Source organism: Pleurodeles waltl, chromosome 1_1 (assembly GCF_031143425.1).
Source record: "Pleurodeles waltl isolate 20211129_DDA chromosome 1_1, aPleWal1.hap1.20221129, whole genome shotgun sequence".
In the NCBI taxonomy this organism is placed as follows: Eukaryota; Metazoa; Chordata; class Amphibia; order Caudata; family Salamandridae; genus Pleurodeles; species Pleurodeles waltl.
In genome coordinates, this window is record NC_090436.1 from 425,414,863 (window position 1) to 425,442,137 (window position 27,275).

Below are 27,275 nucleotides of genomic sequence, written 5' to 3' on the forward strand. Positions count from 1 at the left end.
AGACCAAGATGGAAACTCTTTGATGGAATGTGTCACGGGCTACTTGTCGTTTATGACTCAGGCCAACTGGAACTGCAGCGTGGTCTCGATCCTTGTAGGTTCTGCCTTGACCAAGGTAAGGGCCGCCCTTTCTGGTAGCCACAGTGCTGCCAAAGATGGGACACCAAAAGGCAGTCCGTGGCCTCCAGAAGGAGTCCAGAGGAAAAAACCCCAAAGGGAAAAACCTCTATGGCTGGAACTCCCTGGAACAAAAACAAGCACAAAAAAGTAAGTCTTCCAACAAGAAAACAAATACTGGAAGAAACTGGAACAGGCAAAAAAGCTGGAGAAAAACAACCGAAGTGTGATCACCACCAAACGAAGTGTTGCAGCGCAAGGAGAACAAGAATCACACTCCTTCTATACCCTAAAACAGGAAATGACAGACAGGAAGAAAAAAGACAGAATTTTGGGTTGGGAAAAGGACAATAGGAAAATATAGAGGAAGGTGCCATTTTGGAAAAGGATCCTAATGCACGCAGGGAAAAGGGTAGAAGCAAGGCATGCTAGGATAAAGAAGAACATGGCTTCTAAGTGTAAATAAAGGAAAGAAAGAAGAAAAGGAGAAAAGAAGAAAAGAACAGGACTCACCAGGTAAGTGAGGGGTCGGTGGTGTCTACTTCTAATTTCGAGGGCGCGCCGCACCCTGAACTCGCCAAGACCAAATGCCCACTTTAGGCCCTCATGCAAGAAAATACAAGGAAAAAGGGGTGCAGCACACTCAGCGGCCAGGAACATGAACCGCGCCTCCAGCCGCGCCCCAATTGCTCTGCTTGGGTCGCGGCGGGCCATAGCGTGACAGAATGTAAGGTATCCTCCATCAAAACAACACATTCCAAAGCCTTCATTACTTTGTCTAGCTGTAAGTGTAGTGAAGTAAGAAAAGGTTTCTTGTTCTAAAAAAGTAATGGAAGCCCTCACTGAAAGACCCCCCCAACAAACAACAGCCTAAATACAATACTACTAAAACATACCTCCTTGGGAAAATGAGACATGCCTCTAAATCTCTACTCACTCAAAATAAAAAATGCCAAGTGTTTGCTGAATTTGTTGGAGACAATAAATATCTGATTATGGTTGAAATCTCATTCTGTACATCAAGAACTGATCTCTACTCGCTTCACCAAATATTACAATCTCCATATCAGAAGTATGTCGATAAGATTTTACTTTAAATAGACATCCTCCAAAAGGCTGTCCATTAGCTCAAACCTCAAGTTTTGCTCATAACTAAATTCCAGCTCCACTAATCAAATTCTCATTTAAATATCTTGACTAATGTTGGCTCAAATGTCTCAACACTTCCTTGGACCAAAGGGATTTTCAGAACATTTCAAGATTATCCAACATTCTCTTATATTTGAAGCATTTAAGAGCAGACCCTCAAAACTTTAAATATTATTGCCTAGTTACCGTTCTCTTGTTCCTGAGAAAACATTTTGGACCTGATTCATGAAAGTTATTTACACGTGAGTATGTTTACACTTTTGAGTACGTTTACCACTTTTCAGCATTCACAAACTCTGTATATATGTTACTTCTAAGGAAAACAGTGGTAAGTCCAGCATTACCTATTGCCAACCGCTCATACTGCAACACCCTCTTGTACTACCAGTGTTTGTCTATGAGTAGTGCTGGACTTATTAGAAAATATTAAGTTATTACAAAAGTGTAACTACAAAAGTGCACAGGCAAGACCCTCGCCCAACTTGCCCACACACATGGCCAACTTCCTGGGCATGGCAAGAGGTTGACCCTAGGGCCTGCCCACACAGCCAGTCCTTGCACCTACCAACTTGTAGGTGGTCACACCTCTGTCAGGCACAGCCTTTGGATAGGCCCTGATCCCATGGCCGACCAACCCTCCCCCTGCTCTGGCCAACCCCCCTAACCAGAATGGACACCAATCCCTTTCTTTTTTTAAAATTGTTTCCCCAATCTTACGTGACTTTCACAGGAACCAGTGCGACGCCCTGTACTCCAACTGGAGTTCAATGGTTGAGCTGGCTCCAGTGTGACTCTCGTAGGATTGTGGTGTCCCAAAAACAAAACTTTTTAAAATTAATTTGTACCCATAAAGCTCCAGTGGGTCATGATGCCCCCACCCTTATATCTTTTTTTACTTTTTTATTTTCAGGACACAAGGCTCAAGTCATATTGTCGCCAGCTAATTAGAGCACAAGCTCCCATGAGACTTGCAGAAGCGCAGCATGGAGGCCAATGGGGGAAAAAAATCCCTCTTGGTCAATCAGATTTCTCTATTTTTTAAGTTGCATGCCCACAAAACTCATGTGAGAGTCTGGTGAGTCCAAATGTCCAGATATACATACATTTTGAAACTTAGGGCCATATTTATACTTTTTGACGCAAACCAGCGCCGGCGCTGGTTTGCGTCAAAAATGTTACCGCCAGCTAACGCCATTCCTACGCACCATGCGGGTGCCTTATTTAAGGATTGACGTTAGCCGGCACTGTGGGCTGGTCAGAGTAAAAAAAATGACTCTAACCAGGCAGCACCGGCGTAGGGGAAAATGGGAGTTGTGTGTCAAAAAATGGTGCAAGTCAGGTTTGAGGCAAAAATCATGGCTCGAACCGGACCTGCGCCATTTTTTGATGCACAACCCCCATTGAAAAGACTCCTGTCTAAGCAAAGACAGGAGTCATGCCCCCCTGCCCAATGGCCATGCCCAGGGGACTTCTGTCCCTTGGGCATTGTCATTGGGCACAGTGGCATGTAGGGGGGCCCAAATTAGGGACCCCTATGCTACTTAAAAAAAAAAAAAAATACTTACAGCAACTTACCTGTACTTACCTGGGATGGGTCCCCCCATCCATGGGTGTCCTCCAGGGGTGGGAGAGGGTGGCAGGGGGTATCTCTGGGGGCAGGAAAGGGCACCTCTGGACTGCTTCCATGGTCATAGACCCTCACCCAGGCATTAAAAAACGGCACACATCAGGCTGGGCACCGTTTTTTAAGGCCCGCCCCCTCCTGTGCATCAAAATGACGCGGGAGTATAAATAAGGTGCACAGGCTTTAAAGTCATTTTTTGGATGGGAATGCCTACCTTGCATCTCATTAACGCAAGGCTGTTTCCCGCATCCAAAAAATGGCGCACACGGAGGACTTTTGACATCCACGGGGTCGGGCGTCAAAGTATAAATATGGGGCAAAGTTTGCGCCGAATGTGCGTCAAACTTTTTGACGCACATTCGGCACAAACAGAGTATAAATATGCCCCTTAATTTCTAAAAAAAATACTGAACAGATTTACAACAAAAGCCTCCTTTCTGGCTAAAAATCTATCCTGCTGCTAAATTTGATGTAATTTCATGCAGCCGTTTGGGCTGATGCAGTGTTCACAAATCCTTTTGGAAAAAGCATAGGTAAATTGCTTTTTGGGACACCCCCCCTCTTTTCTCAGCTCTTGCTTTCAGGTAAGGAGCTTGGGTGAATGAACTTTTTGTTGAAGATTAGCCAAAGAGTGACCGCCAATCTGTGTGTGCATCTGTGTGTTTGTGTGTGAGTGTATAATATCACTGAAAAATCAAAGGTTAAAGGGGCAACATAGTTAGGTGAAAATATCAATTAAAACATACTTTTTTAACCAAACAAAACCACTGAAATTTACCAGTTATCTCAAGTAACTATAACTTGTGCCCTAAAGTTACTATAACTCATGCCCCCACAATACACAGTATTGTCATCAATGACATCATTTCAGATGTTGCAGTAATATTATCAATGATATCATATAATATGTCATGAGTGATGTAATATGTAAGGTAATAAGCAGTGCATGGTGAGGGTATGAGTTATAGTTCCATTAGGGCAGGCCCTGTGCCAAATCTCTCGCTGGCCTGAAGGTCGTGCACGGCATGGAGTTGGGTGCGGGGTGTAGCCTGTGGCCAGACAAGGTACCCAACCTCCCACATGCACCAGACCATCTCCCCTCCATGCAGCACATGGGCTCTGACAATGCACAACATGTGGTTTTGTAGAGAGACTGGTCAAATTCCTCGCTGGCATCCAGTTCCCACACTGCACATGGTCTTTGGTAATGCATGGCACAGGGTTGGTTGAATGGCCTAGTCTGCGCTCAACCCCCACAGGCTGATTCTGTGATGATACAATATAAAGGATATTTTTTAAGAAAGGCAGGCTTACTGACTTTGCCAAAGGGCCAGAACAACAAAATATAAAAGGTTCTTTACCTAGGGGTCAGCAGATCAGCAAATATAAAGCAAACCTATTGTGTTTGTCAAAACATTATCAACAATTACAATCAAATGTATATTTCATTAACCCCACATTGCAATGTTTAATAAAAGTGATTGTCATAACATTTATTTAATAAAGTTTTGAAACATCAACCTGTCTTTGTTTCGTTTAACATTTTTCAGGCCACAAAATGCAGCCAAAGAAACAACAACAAGGGCAACCTGCACTCCAGCTCAAGAGCAGAGAACTCCAGCTTGGAGTGCCTTAAAAATATGGAAACTCTCCTTGGTTTGTGTATGGCCCACTCAAGAAACCCACATCTTTTTTTATGTGGGGGGTTGCGGTAGCCTCCAAGGTGTGTAGCCCCACCAGCTCCTCTCCGTGCACCCAACCCAGGGAGTCTACATTGGTTCAACCTGGCGGGAGCAGCTTTTCTTTCATGTCCTGCCAGGTCACCCAGAAGAAGCCTTTCTGCACCTGTCAGGTGGGAGCATAAAACATTCTTGTGGGAATGTAAACAATGTCCCAGAGAATGAGGTCCCCGGGACACAGTCATTGAACTGGCCCACGGGGATAGGTTCTCTGGGGCATACGATGACTCAGGGAGGGTCCCCTCCCTTAATTTAATGCACGTAGCAGGAAATGGGTTACCCACAGCTTGAAAATGTCCTTGGGAGAGGATGCTGCATGCTTTTTTACTGAATGGGCTTGAGGATCGATTATTCTGGCCTGGAAATGGCTCACAAGGATGGTGATTGCACACCCCTTTCTAAAATATATTGCAATGCCCCCTGGACCCTGGCTTACCTGTTTTTTTTTGTTTTTTCAAAGCAGAGAAGCTGATACTTTTTTTTTAAGTTACAGAGGATCCTCAACAAATTTACAGTAAGATTTATTTAAAAAATAGTTTTCAGCCCACAAGGCCACGAGATGCCTGGGGGCAAGGTATCCCTTCAATGCCTATTTTATGTTTTTAAACTTGTTTTTTCAGGACAAGGGACTGAATCCCTGAGTCCTAAAATGGCTGCATCACATCCTTGTTGATGCAGTGGCAGTGAGACAGATCTTAGCCCTAGATCTATGGGCTCTGCGGATCCTCCATGACATGAAATATCTATATTTTTATGTCTTTATTTCTCAAAAACTACTGAATGGGATCACACCAAATCTCAAAAAGCATGCATTCTGAAACAACATGTTTCAGTTAAATTTGTTTTAAGACCTTTCAGCCATTTTGGCTGTAGTTATGTCTAGAAAAAATGAATGAGGAAAACATGTTTCGGGACTCTCCCTTTTATATCGGCCCCAGCTTGAGGGATCACCTGGAACATTCCAGGGAGGAGCTAAGTTAAATGAGGCTCCTTGTTTGGAAAGTCTCACAAAGCTTCATCAAATAGTGCCAAAGTTATAAGAAACCCCAAAAATGCTTTTCCTATGGAAATGTGGTCTTAACTGTAATTATCCAGTGCGGACCACATATATATATATATATATACACACACTATCTCTATGGATATGGATATGTATGTATGCCGCCAGGCATACCATAAAAACCCCAAACATCAGATCATGACAGTAAATTAAAACAAATGAATGTGCACGACCGTTAGTAAATAATGAATATCTATTGTCACCACCCATACATTTACATTGTAAATGAATGTGTAGTAACGGCAATATTATTGAATTTGAGGCTTTCTTAAAGATCGTATCTTATGTATGTTCCACTGCTATTGTCATTTGACAAAGTGAAGGCATACACACACAGAGATGTTTAAAAAATGCAACAACTTAACTGCATTTTGTATTTGTTTCGCTGCTATTACCATTTTGTCATCAAACATTCTATACAGTTCTCTTACTAAATAACTAAATATTGATTACTACCATTCTTCGGCCTTAAACAATTTGATTTTCACACACACAAAGCACTATCCTTTTTTAAACACACTAAGCAACCATTCTCTACCACAATAATTTTGCTCTTGCACTATTGTAACTAAGAATTAATTTTCAATTACAAGAAACACCCTAATACTCCTACTTCAAACATATCAAACATATACCACTTTCAAATAAAAAAAAAACTATTTTACTAATATACATATAAATACACTGTTTGCATTATTGGTTATTACTACTTCAACTATCCACCCCTTCTTTCGTAACATTTTTCCATCATCTGCCACAAACGTCCCACTTCTTTCTGATAATTGTTCTCCTATATATGGAGTAATGTCAACAGTGTGTGCACCAATTTACATAACAGTGTAAAAATAGAAGAAATAAAATTACGTGCGTCTTCTGCAACAACTCCATATCATGTTACTGATTGCTAAAATAGAACAAATTATAGTTTTTTATTTCCATTTGATTTCTTTGTGATGCATCAAATTCTGCTTTGTTGCTTCTGCCACTGTAGCTGTTCCCTAAAAAACAATAACACTTCTGTTTGTCAGTATGAAATTCACAATATTGTTTATCTCCTATCTATAGCCGTGCAGGATTCCATATTAACAAATGTGTTTTTATGAAGTCTTAGATGCCAGCACTTTGTGGGAAGATTGCAGTCTTATTAAGTTTCCTCTCATCCATTCCTCTGGGGGATCATGAGGGGGTGGGGATCTTGCACTCTATCCACCCCCAATTTGCTTGCATCCATTTATACTTGAGTTTTTCCCAATTGCCTCATGTAGCCAGCAGAATCGTTCACTCTTTAGCTGCTGTGCTCTCTCCTGCAAATGTGCTTTCTATTCAAACTTTCTGAAATACAAAAACATTTGGGATTCACCGGCTTGCACATAAAGTCGAAATGTGTGCACTAGTATTATTGCCAGTTGCATATAGACAATGGAGATGTGGTGCTGGTGAAATATCCAGCATTGTACTCATAGAATTTATTGACACTATTTAAATGACTACATTTGGGTACCACATTGTTACCATTGTTGACTTAACAATACAAAGTTATTTCGGTTGCGGGTTCACATTTTCCCAACTGGGGCTTCCATTGGAGGGTGGTTCAAATGAAGGTGTTTCCTTTGCTATATTTTCCTGTGCCTTGAGGTTCGCCATTTGCAATGCAGACATCCTGTGACTCCCATCGTGCCACTCTTCTGTGACAGTCCAGCTTACCTCAACCAATGCTGTATGTTCAGCAAAGGCGCATACCCTCAGCTCCTATATTTCTGCAACTTAAGATGTCACTTCATTATGGATGTCCTTTCTATGACATTGGGGTCGCCACAGAGGCACCAACTATTACAAAGCACTTCCTCTAAAAAAAAAAAGCAGACTTATTGGCTTGCCGTTGCGTGTTTTCGGACGAAATCCTTTATGTTATATTGTCTAATAACGAACCTTGTTTGTGTCTTCTCTTCTAAAATGGCGCAAAACAGTTGTGTTCTGTATTTGCAGAAGTGCAAAGCACTGCTCAGTTCTTAATCATAGACAGATAAAATCACTCTATCTTTCTTAGCCAACATTTATTTTTTCATGTTTTGGTGTTTGGTGGTACCCTTCTGCATATGTCCATTCTGCAGTCACGATACTGAGGCAGAGCAGGAAACTAGACTGTAAAAGTTCAGTAGTTAGACACATTGATCAGCTTTTTATGTACCACCCGCGATTGCATTTTATTACGAGCATCCCTGAAGCACTGGGGGTGATGTTAAATAAAGTTGTAATAATAGAGTCTGCCTCGTGCTGTGCTGATGATGCCTTCACTTCACCTCTCATTAAGGATGATCTCTTGAAATACTCCAATATTGTTTTTTGTTTTGTTCTTCCCTGGGCAGAAGAGACGGTTGCACGCACGCGAAGGGATAAAAAGCGTCTGGCGTGATTCTCTAAAATGTTTTCATACCAAAGTGTAAGATTTATCCTGCAGTGAGAGAAGCAACACTTCGGGGATGCACAGGGCTTGCCAAGGACCGACTGTTCCAGAAAACAAAAACAGCAGGTGCTCTGCTCCCTCCTGCCGGAAGCAGGTATGTGTGCCAGGCACACAGCCTCTTATCGCCGAAGCCTGCACGCGCCATGCAGTCTTGTTAATGATTGACACGGCGATGTGGGATTTGGGATGATATATGTTTACATCTTCAGCAATGACCCACGAGTCCTTTTACAACCCAAGTGCATTGTGGGTTTGGCATCTCCCTACTCAAACTAGGTAGCAGACAACAGGGTCCGTATAAATCATGACTGCACGGGTTCTTGCTGGTTTTGTCTTGCCCTTTACCTTAGACTAAAAATAAATTACCTTTACAGATGCCGTGGATTAAACCGGAGAGTAATGCCCAGACTCAGTTCCATTCTCAGCCTGTAAAAACAAAACTGTCAGGGGATGTACCCAATAACACCTAGGGGGCCTCTTCTGAATCCAGCACAAATTTGCACAATTAGCGAACCAGTATAATCCCGATTTGTGTGCAAACTCAGAATCAGGATGTGCCCAGGCTTTACATTGAGCCGTTGAAGCTGTAAAATGTGTTGATACAAAGAAACTGCAGCTAATGGTATAAATGTTGCTGACTATCAAGTACAACACTGTGGTAAAAAGCACATTAGGGCCCACTTCGAGCCTCTACTTTAAAATGCACATTTTAACTTAACATTTCCTTTCTGTCCCTAACCTTTTACTTGGTTTTCATTCATGCGATAATGTACTGGGAATCACTGTACATGTTGCTTGTTTCTAATAAGAGTTTATGATATCTAGTCTGTACCCTCAGTCCACGGCTGAACACACAGAACGCAATGCCTTAAGTAGTCTAAATGTCCATGGAGACAGCTATGCGTTTGTAGACATCTACATAGAGAAGTGTAGCAGGGGGGAGAGCTACAATTTTTTACCATTCTGCTTGATCACAAAAAATTTGGGTCCTTTCTTCTGAGCTTGCTTTTTCGGGTGCAGGAGTTGGGGTGAGTAGAAGGTTGGGGCCTCAGCATATCTCTGCTCAAGCCAGTCCCTGTCCCCGGACACTGAGGATAAACACTGCCGGCTTGCCCATTCTGCCCAGATAATTTCTTGATGCTGCTGGCTTCCCAATAACATAGTTGCCAAGCAGTCATACACCAGCCTTATCAGTGGCTGTCTCCATCTGCATAGAGGGAGGACAGGTAGCCCCCAGCATGTGGGCTCACTCCACGCAGAGCTGCGATGTGTGGAGTGGGCAAGAGTAAGGGAGATGGGGTGGTCTGAGGCTGGACTCGCATAGAAACAGGTCTCTTGACTCAGAATTGAGCACCTGAACCCAGAGCAATTTTAAGGCATGGGCAAACTGAGCAATTGCCTAGGATCTCCACATTCCAAGAGACGCCATGGTAAACTGATAACTTTGTGCATAAAACACAGTTTATTTATCTGAAAAGTTGGCAGGACCTGCTGTCCTTCATTAACCCTCATACTGGGCGGCAGAAATTAAATAAAATTAAAACAATCTTTCTCTCTTTCCGCTTCTCTCGCTTTCTCCCTACTCACCTCTCTTTACTTCATATTTCTCTCTTTCTCCCTGTCTCTTCATCTTTTTATGCCTCACATCTTTCTACCTCTCTCTCACCCTCGGTCGATGTCACAACATTTTACCTCACTTCATTACTTCATTTATTTACCTCACATCTCAGACATTGCTGCCTCTCTCATTACCCCTCTTTCTCTCACTGCCTAACCTCTACCATGTGCATACTCCTGCATCTCTCCACCTCCTCACTCTCTCTTTCTTTCCTCTACCTTGTTGTCACTCCCATTAGACTTTCTCTTTTGCATCCAGTTGCATCCAATATGCAAGGCAGATATGCAACTATAAGCCAAATCATGACCCCTACCACCATGGCATCAAAAGCACTGCACCTTAGCCCAATCTCCATTATATGTTCATTGCTAAATAAAAGTTTTAAAACAAAACAATAATATTTAGAAAAAATGTATATTTGACGTGTGGGTTTAAAAGGATAAACTAGAACAAATGAATGGAATGCCAAAAAAGGAAAATTTAAATCGAAAATTATAAATTGGTTTCCAATAACAAATCTAGGTAAATCTAAGTATACAACATGAACAACAAAGTTATGATGACAAACAGAAATACTCCACAGCTCTCAATATTTGTCAATTTTTAAAAAAGTACAACTGAAATAAAGGAAATGGCTGTTGCATGCTTTGCTCATGTCACTGTGATAGCATCTGTTATGTTTCATTACTTTCCTCAAGGTAAGGGTCTTTTAGCATTAGCTTTTTCATGCAAGATATTTCAATTGTTCTTTGGCATCCAATTGCATGACTTGGGCTCTTATTAGGTGTTTTATAACAAATATAAGATGTGATTTCTATTCTGGTGGACGGAGTATCTTCATTGGCCTAGTGGAAGACTTTACATCCTTCTCCAGGCTCTGAAGCAGGATACAGAGCAAAGTCCAGTCATTGCCATCTTAAAGACAGGATCAGCAACTGCAGGCCAACCCAGCAGAGCACACACAGCAAAGGGGCAGTACTCCTCCTCCAGCTCTTCAGCTCTTCTCCTTGCAGAGGTTCCTCTTGATCCAGAAGTGTTCTAAAAGTCTGGGGTTTTGGGTCCACTACTTATACCCAGTTCTGCCTTTGAAGTAGGCAAACTTCAGAGGAAAGTCTGTGTTGTTGGCAACCGCCGCCCGCCAAGTTGTAACTGCCGTGGTCCGCCAATGCCGCCGCACTCCAGCGGTGCCAATAATGACATCCCCGCTGGGCGGAAACAGAGTTTCCGCCCGACGGCACAGCGGGGATGTGGGCCGCAACATGGGAGCCGGCTCCAAATGGAGCAGGTGGTGTTGCGGCCTTGCCACGCAGTTGCACCCATCGCACTTTTCACTGTCTGCTATGCCGACAGTGAAAAGCTGCACGGGGCCCTGCCAGGGGTTCCCTGCACTGCCCATGCCAGTGGCACAGGGGCCCGCGACTCCCCATATCGCCAGCCTTTTCCTGGCATTTCAAACCACCAGGAAAAGGCTGGAGGTAGGGGCAAATGTGGCAGGAAACCGCCGGCCCCGGCAGTGCGACCACGGCGCTACCGCCGCGGTCATAATTCCCTCTGAAGCACCGCCAGCCTGTTGGCGGTGCTTAAGCCAAAACAGCCCTGGCGGTCTTGGACCTCCAGGGTTGTAATGCGGGCCTATGTTTCATGCAGAAACTTAAACTAAAACTTACTTGCATCCTCGTCCGTCTCTAGTGAATGGCTCTCTCGATAAATACACTGTATATACCATCTGCATTTTAATTAGTGGCATACGTCCAGATGCCAATCTCTCCCATTTAGTTGCATTTACACATGCAAATATAGCCCAAAGCACACAGTGATTAATTTCGTTCAGACATCTGTAAAGCCCTATCCACAACCACCTGGCAGAAAGGGCAACCACAGTCACAATGTAGTTATGGGTGGGATCATAGTGGTTAATTTGCGAATTCATTGCATCCTCAGTCATCAGAATATTTTGAGACCTCTGCCTTAATAAATCTTAGAGAAGCTTGAGTGCATTCATAAAATACCCAAGGCGAACTCTACAAAAGCATTTTCAATTAAGCCAATTTGTGTTTTATTGTATTAAATCCATGAAATGAAAACAGATAGCATCATCTCTCTTGGGGATGTAAGTCTCTGTGGCCCTAAACTGAAACCTCATATTCTCTTTTTCCCTCTGAACCGACATCAAGAAGTGCCTCAGCTCTGGCTAGCAGTAGAACACTCTGGCACATTGGTGTGCACTTATACACACAATGTCATGCAGAACCAGAACAATCATTACACTTACTTAAGCTAAACAATTAGGATACACCCTATGTGCAGTGTACTGATTTCACTCCTGCCATACAGTTAACAATAAACAATAAATATAAATGAAAACGTATTGACATGTTATTATATAAAAACAGAGAAAACATCTGATTAAAGTTGCTCTCCGTAGGTAAACAATCACAACATTTTGTTACACCTACTTGGGCTAAACACACACTGGGACCAGAGTACTATTTTCACCCCAGTAAACATTTAAGATTACACTAACATAATAACCTTACTCCTTTGGATTGTTACATTTAGATCTAATAAGCCCTTAAGTAATAAAGTACAGACTCCCTCAGGGGTAACAGACCCAAGGAGTTAGTGCGCCCATTACCTTTGTATTCACTCAGTCATTCAATCATCTTGTTTCACTCCTACAGTGATAGAGGAGTCAGGGATATCTAAAGTTGAGTCTTATCTGGGGCCTAGGATGTGGCTTGCCATCTAATCCTTTCAGTCAGGCGCAGTTTCCTGCTCACTGCTTCAGGGCATGGTTCCTCGGAACAAATCCGATCATTGACCTGATGCAGGTGTTACCATTACGAATGGAAAGACATTCTCAGACACGCACGCAACTTACAATTTTGGATAAACCATTGCCATTCTTAAAACTGTCATTTATTGCCACTTTCATTTGAAGGAAAATGTTTTACATGCCTGATAGGATCCCTTTTTTAAGTTTAAAGAGAACGTTTATTGAACAATAATACAATATTCAAAAGATATAAATGCATTTGATAACAGGAATTAAATAATACAATAGCAGTTCAATTTCATGAGAAATGCTTATTTGAAGAGCACACTAAATATATTAATACTTTAAACATAAGTATATATGCATATATTAACTATATTAGGAGAGAGAGTTATACAAAAATATAAGTAAGTACAATAAAATAGGGAAAGAAACACAATTCATGGCACTTTAGAAACCTCCTCATTTCTAGGAAAATGATTGCATGAAGAATAAGCCAAAGAGTTTAGGTAAGCTGAAATAGGTAACCATAACATGTCTCTTTTAATAGCAAGGGATACGGGGGGAAACATAAGCTCTATCCATCCTATGAGTATAACATACACCATACCACCAGGCCTGAAACGATAAGTGAGACAAGTCGTTCCAATTTTTCGTAATTTGTTGGAAAGCAACAGCCAACAATAAATCCAAGATTACAAAAGAATTTTGGGGAGAACGAAACCAGTCAGCTTCAAGGCTACCTAAAAATATATTTGCAAAGATTAAGGAAATTTGAGTTTTAAAAAGAGTATTAATTTGACTCCATTCTCTTTAACCTAAAATTTAAATGTATATTGACATTCAAAAAGCATGTGTTTAAGATCCGAGAATGGCTTATTACAGGACCAACAAAAGGACAAAAGGTTAGAATTCATTTTATGTAAATAAGAAGGTGTAATCAATAACCTATTATATATAAAAAATAAAGTTTGAATTGCATTAGCTGCTCTAAAGGACCTTCGTATTTTAATCCACATTTTATGCCATAAAGAAGGTGAAAATGAAATATCCAAATTTTTCTCCCATTGCAATTCTATTGCTGATTTAGGTCTATCTTCAGGAAGAGCTGCAATAGTTTGATAAAGACAAGAAGCTGATGCAGATTGTAATAACAGATACGTAATTGGAAGAGGACGGGTCGAAGGTGCTTACTGAACTGGAAAAGATTGATATGAACTATTTATACCATGTATTACAGCATCATATTATTTATTAAAGGAGGATGGAAACGATAAAAGAAATTGTGCCTGTACAAAAGAAAGAGGGGAATAATTTTCAAATAATTGATGCACCCATATCAACCCCTTCAAATGCCACGATTTCCAGTAGATGGTTCTTTTATTCAACTTAATGAGCTTATTGTACCAAATTGACAAATTTAGAAACTGCACTCTATCTTCATTGTATGAAGCAACAATAGGGTGCAGAATTCTACAAGAGTTGTTCAAATTCGGGAGGGAGATAGATGTTGGTTTATTTGACAGAGTTAATACCTCTGGAAATGTAAAGGGAACAAACAATGACTTTTCAACTTCAACCCATAAAGGTAAAAATGCAAAATCATCATCTTTCAATAAACAAGAAGCTTGCTGAAGTGAAAAAGCCATATGAAAGTTAACCCCTCCGCTGCATTTAGGTCTCATAAGAATTTAGTTTAAATAGAGTTTAGCTTCTTAAAATAAAAACAGCGGATATTAATTGGAATGTTTGATAAATAAAAGAGGATTACAGGAAGTAACATCATTTTAAGAGAATCTAATCTACCCCACCAGGATAAAAATAAAGGGTTCAATTTAGATATAAGAGAATCAAGAACAGAAAATAATTAAAAAAAATTGCAAGAAATGATATCTTTAAAAGAAGGTCTAAACTACAGACCTAGATATTTCATTTTATCAATGTTCCAGTTAAAATGTGAGGATTTATAATCTTCAGGAAAGCAGAATTTATTTAAAGGAAGTATTTCACACTTATCATTATTTAACTTATACCCTGAAATAGAAGCAAAATTGTGTAATTCGATTAAAAAAGAAGGAAGTGAAGATTTCAGACTTGATATAAAAAGTAAGATGTCATCAGCATGAGCCAAAAAATTCTATCTGTCTTTCTCTATATTGGAAACCATGTGAATTTGGATTAGCTCTAAGTTTCAACAAAATGGGTTCCAAGGTAAGAACAAACAAAAATGGTGACAACGGACATCCCAGACGAACTCCTCTATTGAGTGAGACCGAGGGAGCGATGAGACCATTTAGAAAAATAGTGGCTTTAGGAGAAGCATACAATAATAAAATAACATTTATGAATTTAGCTCCAAGCGTTGAAAAAATAAAAAAACAATTAACACGATCAAAAGCATCTAGAGCAACTGCAGATAAAGAGTCCTTATACATCACAGATTTACTTAAAATATTAAAAAATAAGCGTGTGTTGTCCGATAGTAAGTGTCCTTTAATAAAGCCAGACTGCTCCTTACCAATTAACCTAGGGAGAATCAATTCCAAATGCATAGCAATAATTTTAGGAAAAATTTTATCATCTAAATTTACTAGAGATATAGGTCTATAATTCTTACAAAACTTTGGATCTTTGTTATCTTTTGGTATAAGAACTATTAAGGCATCTTGAAAAGACCCTTCAGAGGATTTTGTGTTAACAAAATAGGTAAAAAGTTTAAATAATCTTGGAAATAATAGTTTAGAAAAACATAAATAGAATTCAATGGTAAAGCCATCAGGGCCTGGGGCTGTACCATTTTATTAAGATTTAATGCATTGAGAATGTCATTAACAGAAATATCATTATCAAGATCAGAAAAATCAGAAGAGGGAAGTACAGGTGGATTAATGGTAGACAAGTATTGATCAATAAGATCCTGTGTGGGAACAGAATTGGGAGTATACAATTGTGTGAAGAAATGAACAAATTCATCCAATTTTTTTTTTGTTCTTATTTAATAAAAAGTTGGAGGAATTTTAAATAGATTCTATCTTTGTTCTATCTTTTTAGATTTTAAGATAATTTGTTAGAAGTTTTCCTGATTTATTTTGGCCCCCGTAATTCTTAGCACTGGACTTAAGAAGTTTTTATTGAAAGTAAATTTAGCTTGAAGTAATTCATTAAGACAACTTGTAGATTTGGAAGAGTAGTATAGGTTTTGTAATTATTCGATGCAATCCATTAAACTAAGTAATTTTCTATTAGCCGTTTTCCTTTTGTTGGCAACATAAGAAATAATAAAATCCCTAGAGGCCGCTTTGAATGCATCCCAAATAATTTGAACAGGTATCTGAGGGGTATCATTTTCTACAAAGAATTGTGTGACAAATTTCTCAAAAAGCTCAGTAAAATTTGTATTGAGAAGTAATGCATTATTAAATCTCCATCTATTACTTGGCTGATTATGTGCAATAAGATCAAGATCCATACAAACTGGAGCATGATCTGAGATTAGTATGGAACCAGTTTCTGAACTCAAAACGTGTTGTACGAGATGCTGTGAGACAAATAAATAATCAATCCTCGATTGGGAAGAAGGTACTGGGGGAAAAAAGGAAAATTCATGTAATGTAGGGTTACACAATCTCCCAACATCCATTAATGCTCTTTATTTAATCATGGAGGTAAACTGTGAAAATATGGTGGATGGAACAGACTAGAATTGAATTTACAAGAAAAGGATCCATAACCATTTTACAATCTCCTCCGAAAATTAAATATTTATCCAAAAGAGACATTAACTTCGTTAATATTACATTCCAAAAAGATTTGTCCGATTGGGTTGGAGCATAAACATTTAATATAGTTAAAGGTACTTTATTAATATTTATTGAAACTATAACCCATCTACCTTGCTCATCAAAATCTTGAGAAAAATCAGAAATATTCAAAGCTTTATGGCACAGTATAGTAACCCCATTTCTTTTCTCCATACACGGAGATGCAAAAACATGACTTACCCATTGTCTTTTAAGTTTGGCCACCACATCACCTGTTAAATGAGTCTCTTGCAACAAGGCAATATCTAATTGTCATTTAATATAAAGAACAAGTAATATAATCATGAAAAAATGCATATAAACCAGTTATTAGTATGGAGAAATTGAACCAAAAGAAAGAATTTGATGGACAGAAAGAGAGAAATAGAACTATGAACATGAGAAAACAGGAATAAGAAAAGAAAAGGTGGAAAATATAGTAAAAGCAGAGAAGATGAAGTTAAAGAAAAAGAACAGAATATAATATAGAAGGAAACATTAAAACTACAGAAACAAAGCACAAAACAAGAAATAAAAACATACCAATAAGACAAAAACAACGCGAGGGTAGTGAAACCAAAAAGGGAAGACGACGCAACTTTCATTCCATGACTGTAGATACGGAAGGGAAGAGAGACCCGGCCACACAGGTTGCTACCACAAAAGAAGGGCACATTAATGAATGAAGATCTAAAAAGAGAGGAACATAGGATACAGTCAAATCCCTCAGATATTTTAACACACTTAAGACTACATGAACCAGTAATGGGCAAATCCATTAAATAAGAGCAAAAAAGAAAAACAAAAATCAATACATTAGTCAAGTCAAGTTTCTGATATTTTGGAAGTATCCATTGTTTCACCTCTACAAGAATCAATAAATCGCTGAAGTAATACTGGATCTTCATACTGTATGTTGTGGTCTTATTATTGCAAGTCACCTTGAACAAGCATGGATGGAAGAGACCATATTGAGCATTAAGCAACTTCAATGCCAGACACATGCCCAGGAATTTATTTTGTTTTTCCGCCGTCGACTTAGTATAATCCTGAGCAAAAATAGTTTGAAACCTTAACACTTGATCTGACCTTTAGCTCTTGCTGCTCTGAGAACCATTAGCAGGGCTACATATTTCACAAAATAAAGTATCATTCCTCTTGGTTTCTTTGACATCAAAGCTAAATGTGAAGGATGACCAAGTCTATGCGCTCTTTGTATATTTAAAGCAGGAAAAGTAGGCAGGCCTAGAATTTTGGGCAGAAACTATTGAAAGAAAGATAAAGAGTCTGAACCTTCAGTTCCTTCAGGTAGACCATAAATATGTAGATTATTTCTTATTTTCTATATCCTCTGCGTGCTTTTTCAACATAGTAATTTCAGATTGTAGAGATTGGATAGATGTAACTGAATCCTCAAGCACTTCCACTCTTCATTCCACATGAGAGACTCTTTTCTCCACAAGAGACAATTTGTCATCCAATATTTGTAATTGTTTATTTGTATCTTCCATATATGGTTTAAGCGCCCTTATTTCCTCAAGAAGTAATTCCATAGGTATGGTATCTACAACTTTAATAGGAGATGGAGGATCCTTTTTAGCTCTCTAATTTGTGGACATTGAAACCGTTACTGGAAGCTTGGACGATACTTTATCAATAACAGTAGAAGGAGAAACAGGTGTTGAGTGTAGCATCGAGAGTAGTAACCCCTGTATTCTCAATATTTGACAAAGGAGCAAAAGAGTTTGACAAAGGAATATTTTCAGAACTTTTATTGCTCTGTACTTTGTTGTTAGTCAATTGAAGGTTCCTAGATCTGCCCAGAAGCAAAGGTATATAATTCTCCCCAATATATAGTAAAACATATATTTTATGAATTGAGGTTTACCTCCGAAAAGAGAGTATTCCAAAATACACATTAAACTGGACCAAATCTTCCAAAAAGCAAGATTCAATGAATATAGAGCACAAATATACACTTTTAAACCAAAAAGTGCAAAAAGAAACTCTCAGGCCACGATGAATAAAGCAAAAAACGAAATTGTGAGGTGAAAAATAAAAAACAAAATGGTGTTCGCAATAAATTCCTCAAATGACGTAAGTCATTCAAATAAGGCATAAAAAATACCTTTCACTTAATTTTAAGGGACATAATGCTTCCCATGCATATTCCCCTAACTTTTCCTCTCTTCAGGAATTTTAAATACGAACCGGCTCTCTCTGCTCCCATCGTGGTCACGGAGCTCCGATGAAGGCAGCCATCTTCGTAGGGTGCCAAGCCACGCCCCTGATAGGATCCGTTTACAAGTACTGATGTGGCAGATTGGGTGTGGCCTATAATAAGGTGTTGGCAACGCCAGTAGTAGCCTGTGACCCATTCACTGTAATGCACAACTGGTAATGTTTGGTGCTCAGGGAAGATGGGATATTTTTTCTAGGGTTGTGCAGGTAGCTCCCCTCCTCTGCTTGGAGCGTGGAGTTAGTCCAAAAACTCCGCTAGTTTACCAGCAAAGCTGAGCTTACCTGGTGCACAATGCAGCCCAGTTATGGGTTACACAGTGCAAGTGCAGACACAAGGAGGCAGCCGCTGCTGACTCATCGCCAGGAGAGGTGGTCCTCCATTGGAAGACCCAAGTGAGACCTCACCTCTTTCTTTTTTTGTTGTTTGTGCACACAGGTGCACAAACAAGAACTGAAACAGCAGCTTTCGCTGCCTATGGCCCTGGCCTGATTTCATGCCAGGGCCATAGGCAGCGAAAGAAAGCTGCTGTTTCAGGCCTCTTGTTCACTGGCCTATCCCATGTGCAGTGCACACAGGACTGGCCGGTGCACAAGAGGCCTGAAATGGCATTTTTTACTTCCTGTGGCCCTCTCCTGAATGCGCCTGATTTCTGAAGCATTAAGCAGGGTCGGGACTGGCTTGCCTCCGAGATCTGGCTCATTCAGGACTATGTGGGTCACAGAAATCTGCCTCTGCAGAATTCCACAGATTTTTTATTCAACTCTGTGGAATTCTGCAGAGTTGGACTTCGTGAACTGTGCCCAGGCCTACATTTTTTTCCTGGCTCAGCCTTCAACCCTTCGAGGGAAATTAAAGAATATGCAACAACTCCTACCCTCATGGCTGCTGATGTATGTAACCGCATGTGGAATATATGAGACTTTACATTGAGATTTGTTTACTTGGCATCTGCCTAATAGGTAGATTTCAACAATTTCATCCTCAGTCTCAGTGTCAAAAGTCTATTTACCTATAAGAGGATGATAGCCAATTTCAACACACTCTTTCAAAATCCAAATGATGTCAGAACAGTGCGTAATCTAGGGCAGTGTTTTGCCTTTTGTGGTTTGGAAACCTCACAGGTACATCAGATTTTATACTACCCCACAGGGTCTTCGACATTTCGCCATTGCTGTGGTACCCAATGGTGTCCTAAAAATGCCACCTGAGACATGCCTGGTAGTGACCCAGTCCCTGACTGTTCCCCAGCAACATCACCTTGTTTGCCATGTAGGCACTGACACCTTTGGGTCTCAATGCCCATGTTATGTATGAGAAATAAGTACTGCAGTGGGAAGTTATGCCAGTGGACCTTGATAAGCCGAAGATCGACCCCAAGTCCTGGCTCGACGGATCAAGGGTATAGAAGCTAACAGTTTGTTCGCTGATCTCAAATTTTTCTGAGGGTTATAAAAACTAAACCGAGCTCTTAGGTAACCAACACCACACTGATACAAGGCACTATGTACCAATACCAGAGCCTTGAACAGAACTAGTTTTTAGGTCGAGCATAGGCAGTGTGATAGACCTGTCCTTCGACAAGTTGTAATCTATATCTGTGGACATGCAACACTCCCATCTCACTCCCATCACTTTCATTCCTTCCTTGGTCTACCTGTGAAAACTCCCTTGATTTTGTAAGTAAATGCTTTACGTTTGTCCCACCTTGAGTCTGCTTTGTTACTGCCTTGGAGACTGGCCCTGTTACATGGATTATTGCTTGATGAACCATATACCGTAGTGTGGCACATCACTTTTTTCTTTTGCCTTGCCACTTTATGCTGCGTGGCCTTATGTTGTTTCTTCCTCTTCCTTGTTTTGGGCATGTCGCTGTTACTTTGTGGTGTCTGCGCACAAAGGCTGCAAGCTGGAGGGGAGTTCTTTTTAATGTTTTTTTTTTTTTAAAGGTTCATATAGCACAAACTCAATCGGAGGAGCGCTTTACATGAGGTCATGAAGTTTCATATAATGCAAACACGATCGAGGGGTACCCCGCCACATACTTTTTTGCCCGGCTTCTGGATGCAACATGGACTGGAGTGCACTGGGATCCTGCTAACCAGGTTCCCAGTGCCAGTGTTCTTTCCCTAAAATTGCAAAGGCACAATTGAGTACACATTTAGCTACCACTATAAGTCAGTAGTAAAAGGTACGTAGGCACCCAGGGCATGGGGTGCTAAGGGTAGGCCTCTGAGGGCAGCAGCACTGATTGTGCCTCACTCTAGAGCCATATATCCAGATGCCCCAGCACTGCCATTGCAGGCCGGGTTTACTGGTGCAAACCTAAACACAAACTCGACATGGCATGGTCCACCAGACCCTGCATATACTATGGGTACGATACCCCTCTTGCAGGCCTTCCAGCCCTAAGGCACCATAATATATGTGAGGGCATGGCTGCCCCTGCTGTGTCCTTGACAAATCTGGGACACAGTGAGTAAACAGAGCAGCCATTTAAATGCATGTGCTGGACGCTAGTCAACATTAGTTTCCCAGCTACATGATGGCCACTCTGAGCCCTGGGTTGTTTGGTATCAAACAACTCAGAATCATAAATTCAAACTGGCACCAGTATTGGATTTATCCCTAATTGTACCCAGGGGTCACCTTAAAGGTGCCCCCTGCAAAAGCTAACTACCCTGGCTTGGTTTCTAACTGGTTCAATCCAGCCTGCCACCTCCAGACACCCAATCTACAAACCTTGGGGGAGACGTCTGTTGCTCTGTTGTGTAGAACAATGCCCTTCCTGGTTGGAGGTGCCAACACCCCCTCGCTCAGCAATGTGCACTGCGCTGGTGGCGATCTTCAAAGGGCTTACTGCCTTTGAAACTCGACCCCCATGCCTGCTGCCAGTGGCAGATGGTCAACCCCTTTGCAAACCCCCACTTTTGGTGGGAGAAAAGGTAGGAAACTACACAAAGGGTAAGAGGAGTGGCCCCACCTGGCATGCACCACCCCTAAGGTGTTGCCTGTGAGGTGGACACTTCATTTCATTTTCCTCCATTTTAGATGGAAGAAAAGTAGCCAATCAGGGATAGGGAAGTGACCCTTCCCACAGGAAGTGGTCACTGTAGCGGCTGTGGGCACCCAAAAGTAGGTGTCCCATTGGACACTGCCAGGTTCCCCCTAAAACACCCACTAAATTTAGTATTTAATGGGCATCTCTAGACGAAGAAATCAGATTTGAAGGACACAAAGAAGACCAGCACCAAGAAGATCCAAAGCACAAGAACTGTGGACCTGCTGTACAAAGAAAAGGTGCCAAACCCTGCCAGCTGCACCCAGGACAGGACAATGTGGAGCTCCTGAACAAATGGACTGACCTCAAGAAAAACAGAGGACCTCCAGGCTTTGCCAATCACCCAAGAACTTCCTCTAGAGTGGAGATACTACTCTGCATCAAAGAAAAAAACAGCAACCCAGTGGGGGTCACTTCAGTGACTGGCCGCTAACTCCCGAACCAAACTTACAGTCAGACCAGACAACACATCAACAACTGCGAGGACAAACCCTGCAAGTGTGCCAAGGTAGGTGGCACTGCACCCTCCAGTGACTGAACCGTAGTAATACCCTGGGTACTTGTCAGTTGACATCTGGCACCAGGAAAAACTGGGCTGAAAAAAGGACCAGGAGGAAGCCCCGGTCGAGGGATTTCAGGAACACCCTGGGCCTCCCAACAGAGTGCCCCCATTGTCACATAAATGACCCTTGAACTGACTTACACCCAGCTCCACAGGGCATCCTTGCGCACAGCTCCTGGCTCACCAATTCACTTTGCTTCCAACAACCCAGTGCCCTGCAACAAAGACCATGCTGTTCCCTAAGGGTTCCCCACCCCTTGCAACCTCAACACTCCAAGGAGACCCCAGGAACAACATCTAAACTTACCTGTGCAGTGCTTTTCCAAGGGGTCCCTCTCAGTAGCCCTGCACCACCTTTAGAGACGTTTCATCACTGTCCCGCCGGAACCTGGAACCACCCGAAGTCTCCAGTTGGCACAGTCTGCCCACCGACGACCTTGACCAATTTGCAAAAGAAGAACTTGGTAACTCAACTGTACGATTTTATATGTATTTTTAAAAGATGGTGCATAATTACGCACAAAAAGACTATTTTTATTAAACTTCAAAAATTAATATCTCAAAAAGTACTTAACCAATTTTTATAATCTTGGTCTTAAAAAGTTCATAAAGATCTGAAGTATTTGTATACATTGGTCTTGAGGGATTCCTTCAAATGTGTGAGTTGCATGATTGATACTGTGAGTACAACAAATGCCTTGCAATTCTCCAAGATTGGCCTAACTGCTCGACCAAGCTACCTTAAAAAATTAGAGCATTAGGTGATCTAGGTTTTACCCCTGTAAACCAACGTGTGGTCGCCTGTACCCCCTGCACAGTGTGCCTAGCCCTGCACACTACAAAGAGGGCCAGCCTCCTATACCTCTCCCACCATTCAATATCTTTTTAAGCTCCCTCATGGTGGGAACTTTTGTTTTACAGCTGGGAGTAGTTTGTGTTTTAAGGACCTTCTTTGTAATAGTATTGCAGTAGGGTTGCTAGGTCTGAAAATGTGTAAGGCACTATGCTCTCTAAGGGTTACATATATGGTTACACTGCATTACCTTCTGCTGTTCTGTTTTCATGTTGTTATGCTCTCTAGGGGCTGACTATGTGATTCAATAACCACGTTTGATACAAATGCTATTTTTATTATGGTGTCCTCTCTGGGCTGTTCTGAGCAGTACAATCAAGATACTACAATATTCGCTGCACTCGGAAACTTGCCCCACAATGCTTGGCATAATGGCAATATTTTAATTTTTTGCTGCAGATGGAGGAAGACGGTAAATAGAAGTGCTTTAGTTATGTGCAGGGCCACTGCACTGGAATTATGTGGCAGAGAGGACCAATTTATATGGCAAGAAGCACCCAGTTGTGCATTTACAACCCCAATAGCTCTAACTCAAGCAAATGTTGCTTTGCAAATACTTGTTTAATAAGGAGCTAGAGCAAGGCTTGCAATTGAGGGGACATCCTGGTTCTGATTGGTAAGTTCAACAGTAAGCAAGCTGGGGTGTTTTGGACAACGTGGAGTATGTTTGGTTGTTTTTCTGGTAGTCCAAGATACAAGGCATTACCATAGCCCAGTCTTGAAGTAATCAAGGCCTGGATCACCAGCTTTTTTGTAGAGAGTGACAAAAAGTGTACACATTTCCACATGGAGCGCAATATCCCAGGCAGCTACCAACTACATAACTATTTTGACCTTTGAAAGATAGACGATCATCAAAATTGAACACTAAGGTGGTCATTATGACCGTGGCGGTCCTACCCCGCCACACCTGCGGTTGCGGTCAGACCGCTGACAGTGTGGCAGTACAGGACCGCCAAATTATGACAGTGGCAGTGAATTGGCTCCAATACTAATTCCATTCACCACAACAGGACTCCCCAACCCCTGCCCTCCATGTAGGAGCTGCCCCTCACCCTGACCCCATCAGAAGACCCCTATCCCCCAAGCACTGATGCCCCCTCCCCTGATCCCCATACTGACCCCCTCCAGCCCCCCGATCCAACCAAGCACACACCACACTTACATACATACATGCACACATCCACACTCACTCATTCACACACACATACACACACGGCCGCAGGCATTCACACAAGCACACAGACACTTGCACACACACACACAGCACCATTCACACACACAACACTCAACACCCCTCGTTGGACGATCACCTTACCTGGTGGTTACGGTGGTCGTCTGGGAGGGGACGTGATCCATGGTGCTTGATCCTCCACCAGAGCCCCGCCAACACAATACCGCCACGCCGTTTACAATGTTGTAATACAGCGGGCAGTGTGGTGGTGATGTGGCGGTGGCGGCAGAGCAAGCTCCATTAGACCGCCGACCGCCTATATGGCTGCTGGTGGCTTCCCCACCAAATAGTGGCGGAGAGTTGCCAGCAGTCATAATATGGCAGTCTGCAGACCACCAACACTGGCGGTCATATGGCGCGGGTTGACTTCGGCGGTCTACGGAATACACTGTCGAAGTCATAATGAGGGCCTAACTTCCTAACTAAACCTTCTTGGGGGCCAGGAGGGGAAGCGTCATCTGTCCAAAAAGTCTTCCAGAATTTAGGCACCGTATTACCAAAAACACAATTTTGGTTTTATCAGCTTTGCATTTAAGTAGGTGGTTAGCCAGCCACTGGAAGACAGTCGACATATGACATTGAATCTTGGCCTGTTTCCAGAAAGGGGGTACTCTTGCAGTAGTTACTGACATACTCATACCCTATTAATCTGAAGATTGATTATGGATGCACCCTTCGCTAATAATTTAGGCATACCAAGATCTGCAGGTGAGCCGGATTTTAAAGTACGTAAAGATTGAGAGCTGTACATAGTTATTGGCTCAAAATTAGATAAAGTAGCAGAGGCAGGGTGGGTCTAGCTAACCTGCAAATTGTCAATTATTTCTGCACCTGCTTTTGATCCATTGGACAGACTGGTTTGAATATTCTGAATTTTCATTTGGAAATAAGTGGCCAGTTGGTCATACCACTCAAGTGATACATGGTGGGTCCTGACACTCGCAGATGGAGCTGTAAACATATTGACAATAGCAAATATTTTGTTTGACTTATTCTTTGAATTCCCAATGTTGTTTTCCCAGAAGGCTTTTTTGGCTGCTGGGATGTCCAAATGGTATTTCCTAAGGGCTAGTTTATACCTTTCCTTAGCCTTACTACTATGCTCTCTCCTCCACTACCTTTCTAAAATCTTACACCTTTTTTTTCTGCCTTAAGGTGATCAGACAACCACAGGCAAGATGGCCTACTTCTGCTAGTTCTGCAGGGAAAATGAGGGGATGCAGTATTGATAGCATACTGAATCCAGTTGTCCAGCAGTTCTACATCCCTCTCTAGCTCACCTGACTGGAAGGTTTTGAGATAGCGCACATCTCTAATAAATGCATTGTCCAGTTGAAAGTTGGGCCTAGAAACAATGAGTTGGGTTTAGCAACATCTGTGTCTAGGTTTCCCTTGGGCTCATCACAGTAGAGGCCCATGTCCCTTTGAACCTAGGAAACACACATATAGAGCAGCCTCTCTCTCTGTTCCACACACCACATGGCAAAGATAAACAAAGGCAATTATTAAACTGTGCTGAAGTCTGATGATCTAATCCAGATTATCAAACCAAGGCATAAAACTGTGTCTCCTCCCTAAGGGAAAACATTTTCACATTTTCTGATACAATATTTGAAGGGTCATAGACAATGTCAAAACACCTTTGCCATGATGGAAAAGCAGAGAGCAGGGAAGATACCAAGGGCCAGATGTGGGAAGCATTTTGCACATCGCAAACAGCGAAAATCGCTGTTTGCAACGTGCAAAATGCACTTTGCAATGCACAAAACCCGTTTTGCGATTCGGTAACCTTGTTACCGAATCGCAAAACAGGTTTGCAAGTCGCAATTAGGAAGGGGTGTCCCATTCCTAATTGCGAGTCGCAGTGCAATGCAGAATTGCTTTGTGACCGCGAACGCAGTCCCAAAGCAATAGCAGTTTGCACCTATTTGAACTGCAAACATTTTTTCAGAGCAGACAGTGTGCCTACCTGTACAGGGGCCCCAGCCCACACCTTGCACACAAGACAATCAGGGACCTGTGGTCAGTGCCAGTGGGCATACCGTTCAGGGGACAGGCCAACAGGGACACTGGGAGGACTGCTGTGCACCAGGGGGAGGACAGGAGCAGGGAACCGACTCTCCAGAAGGCACTCTCGAAGATCCTGGGGGCCTACCAACATTCCCAGGACACGATGAGCCAAATCCTAGACAACATGCAGGAGAATAGGTGGCTGCAGGAGGGACAGTATCAGGGGATCAGGGAGGACTTGCAGGCCATTAACAACACCCTGATCTCCATAGCAGGGGTGCTGGCAGACATGGGCAATATCATGAGGGAGGCAACAGCACACCAGCGGGCCCCTACCACTAGCCAGTCATCTGAACAGCCCTCCACTTCCGCTGCCGCTCGTGGCCAGGAGGCCCCACCACAGGACCAACAGGCCACCAGCACCCTTCCCTTTGCAGAAGGTAAAACCATCCGGAAAACGTTCCATGCGAACCAGACTGAAGCCAGAGACACTTGCCAAGACCACCGTCAGGAAATGAGACTCTCCTGATTGTCCCTCTTGTGTCCCACTCAGTCACCTTGTGCACCTTGAACTGCCATTGCTCTCCTTCCTATGTCCCCATGGACAATGCACCTGTGCTACAAACAGACTGGAACAATACCCTGGACGTTCCTCCATCATCGCCCCATTCCATTGCACTTTAACCTCTATATTTTAGCACAACAATAAACACCCTTGAATAAAAATTTACTACTAGTATTTCATGTATAGCAAATTTGTATTGATTGAAACAGCTACAAACAATTGCAAATGGACTGTAAGTAGTATGAGCATAGAATTGATGACCAGTAGCTGGTTGTTGTGATCACACCAGGAGAATGTTGTCATATCACCAACATCTGCAAAATGAATATCCATAGGTAACAGTAAGTAGGGCAAAGAAGTGGGTAATGCCAGCATGCCAATGCCACACAGAATACACCAATAGT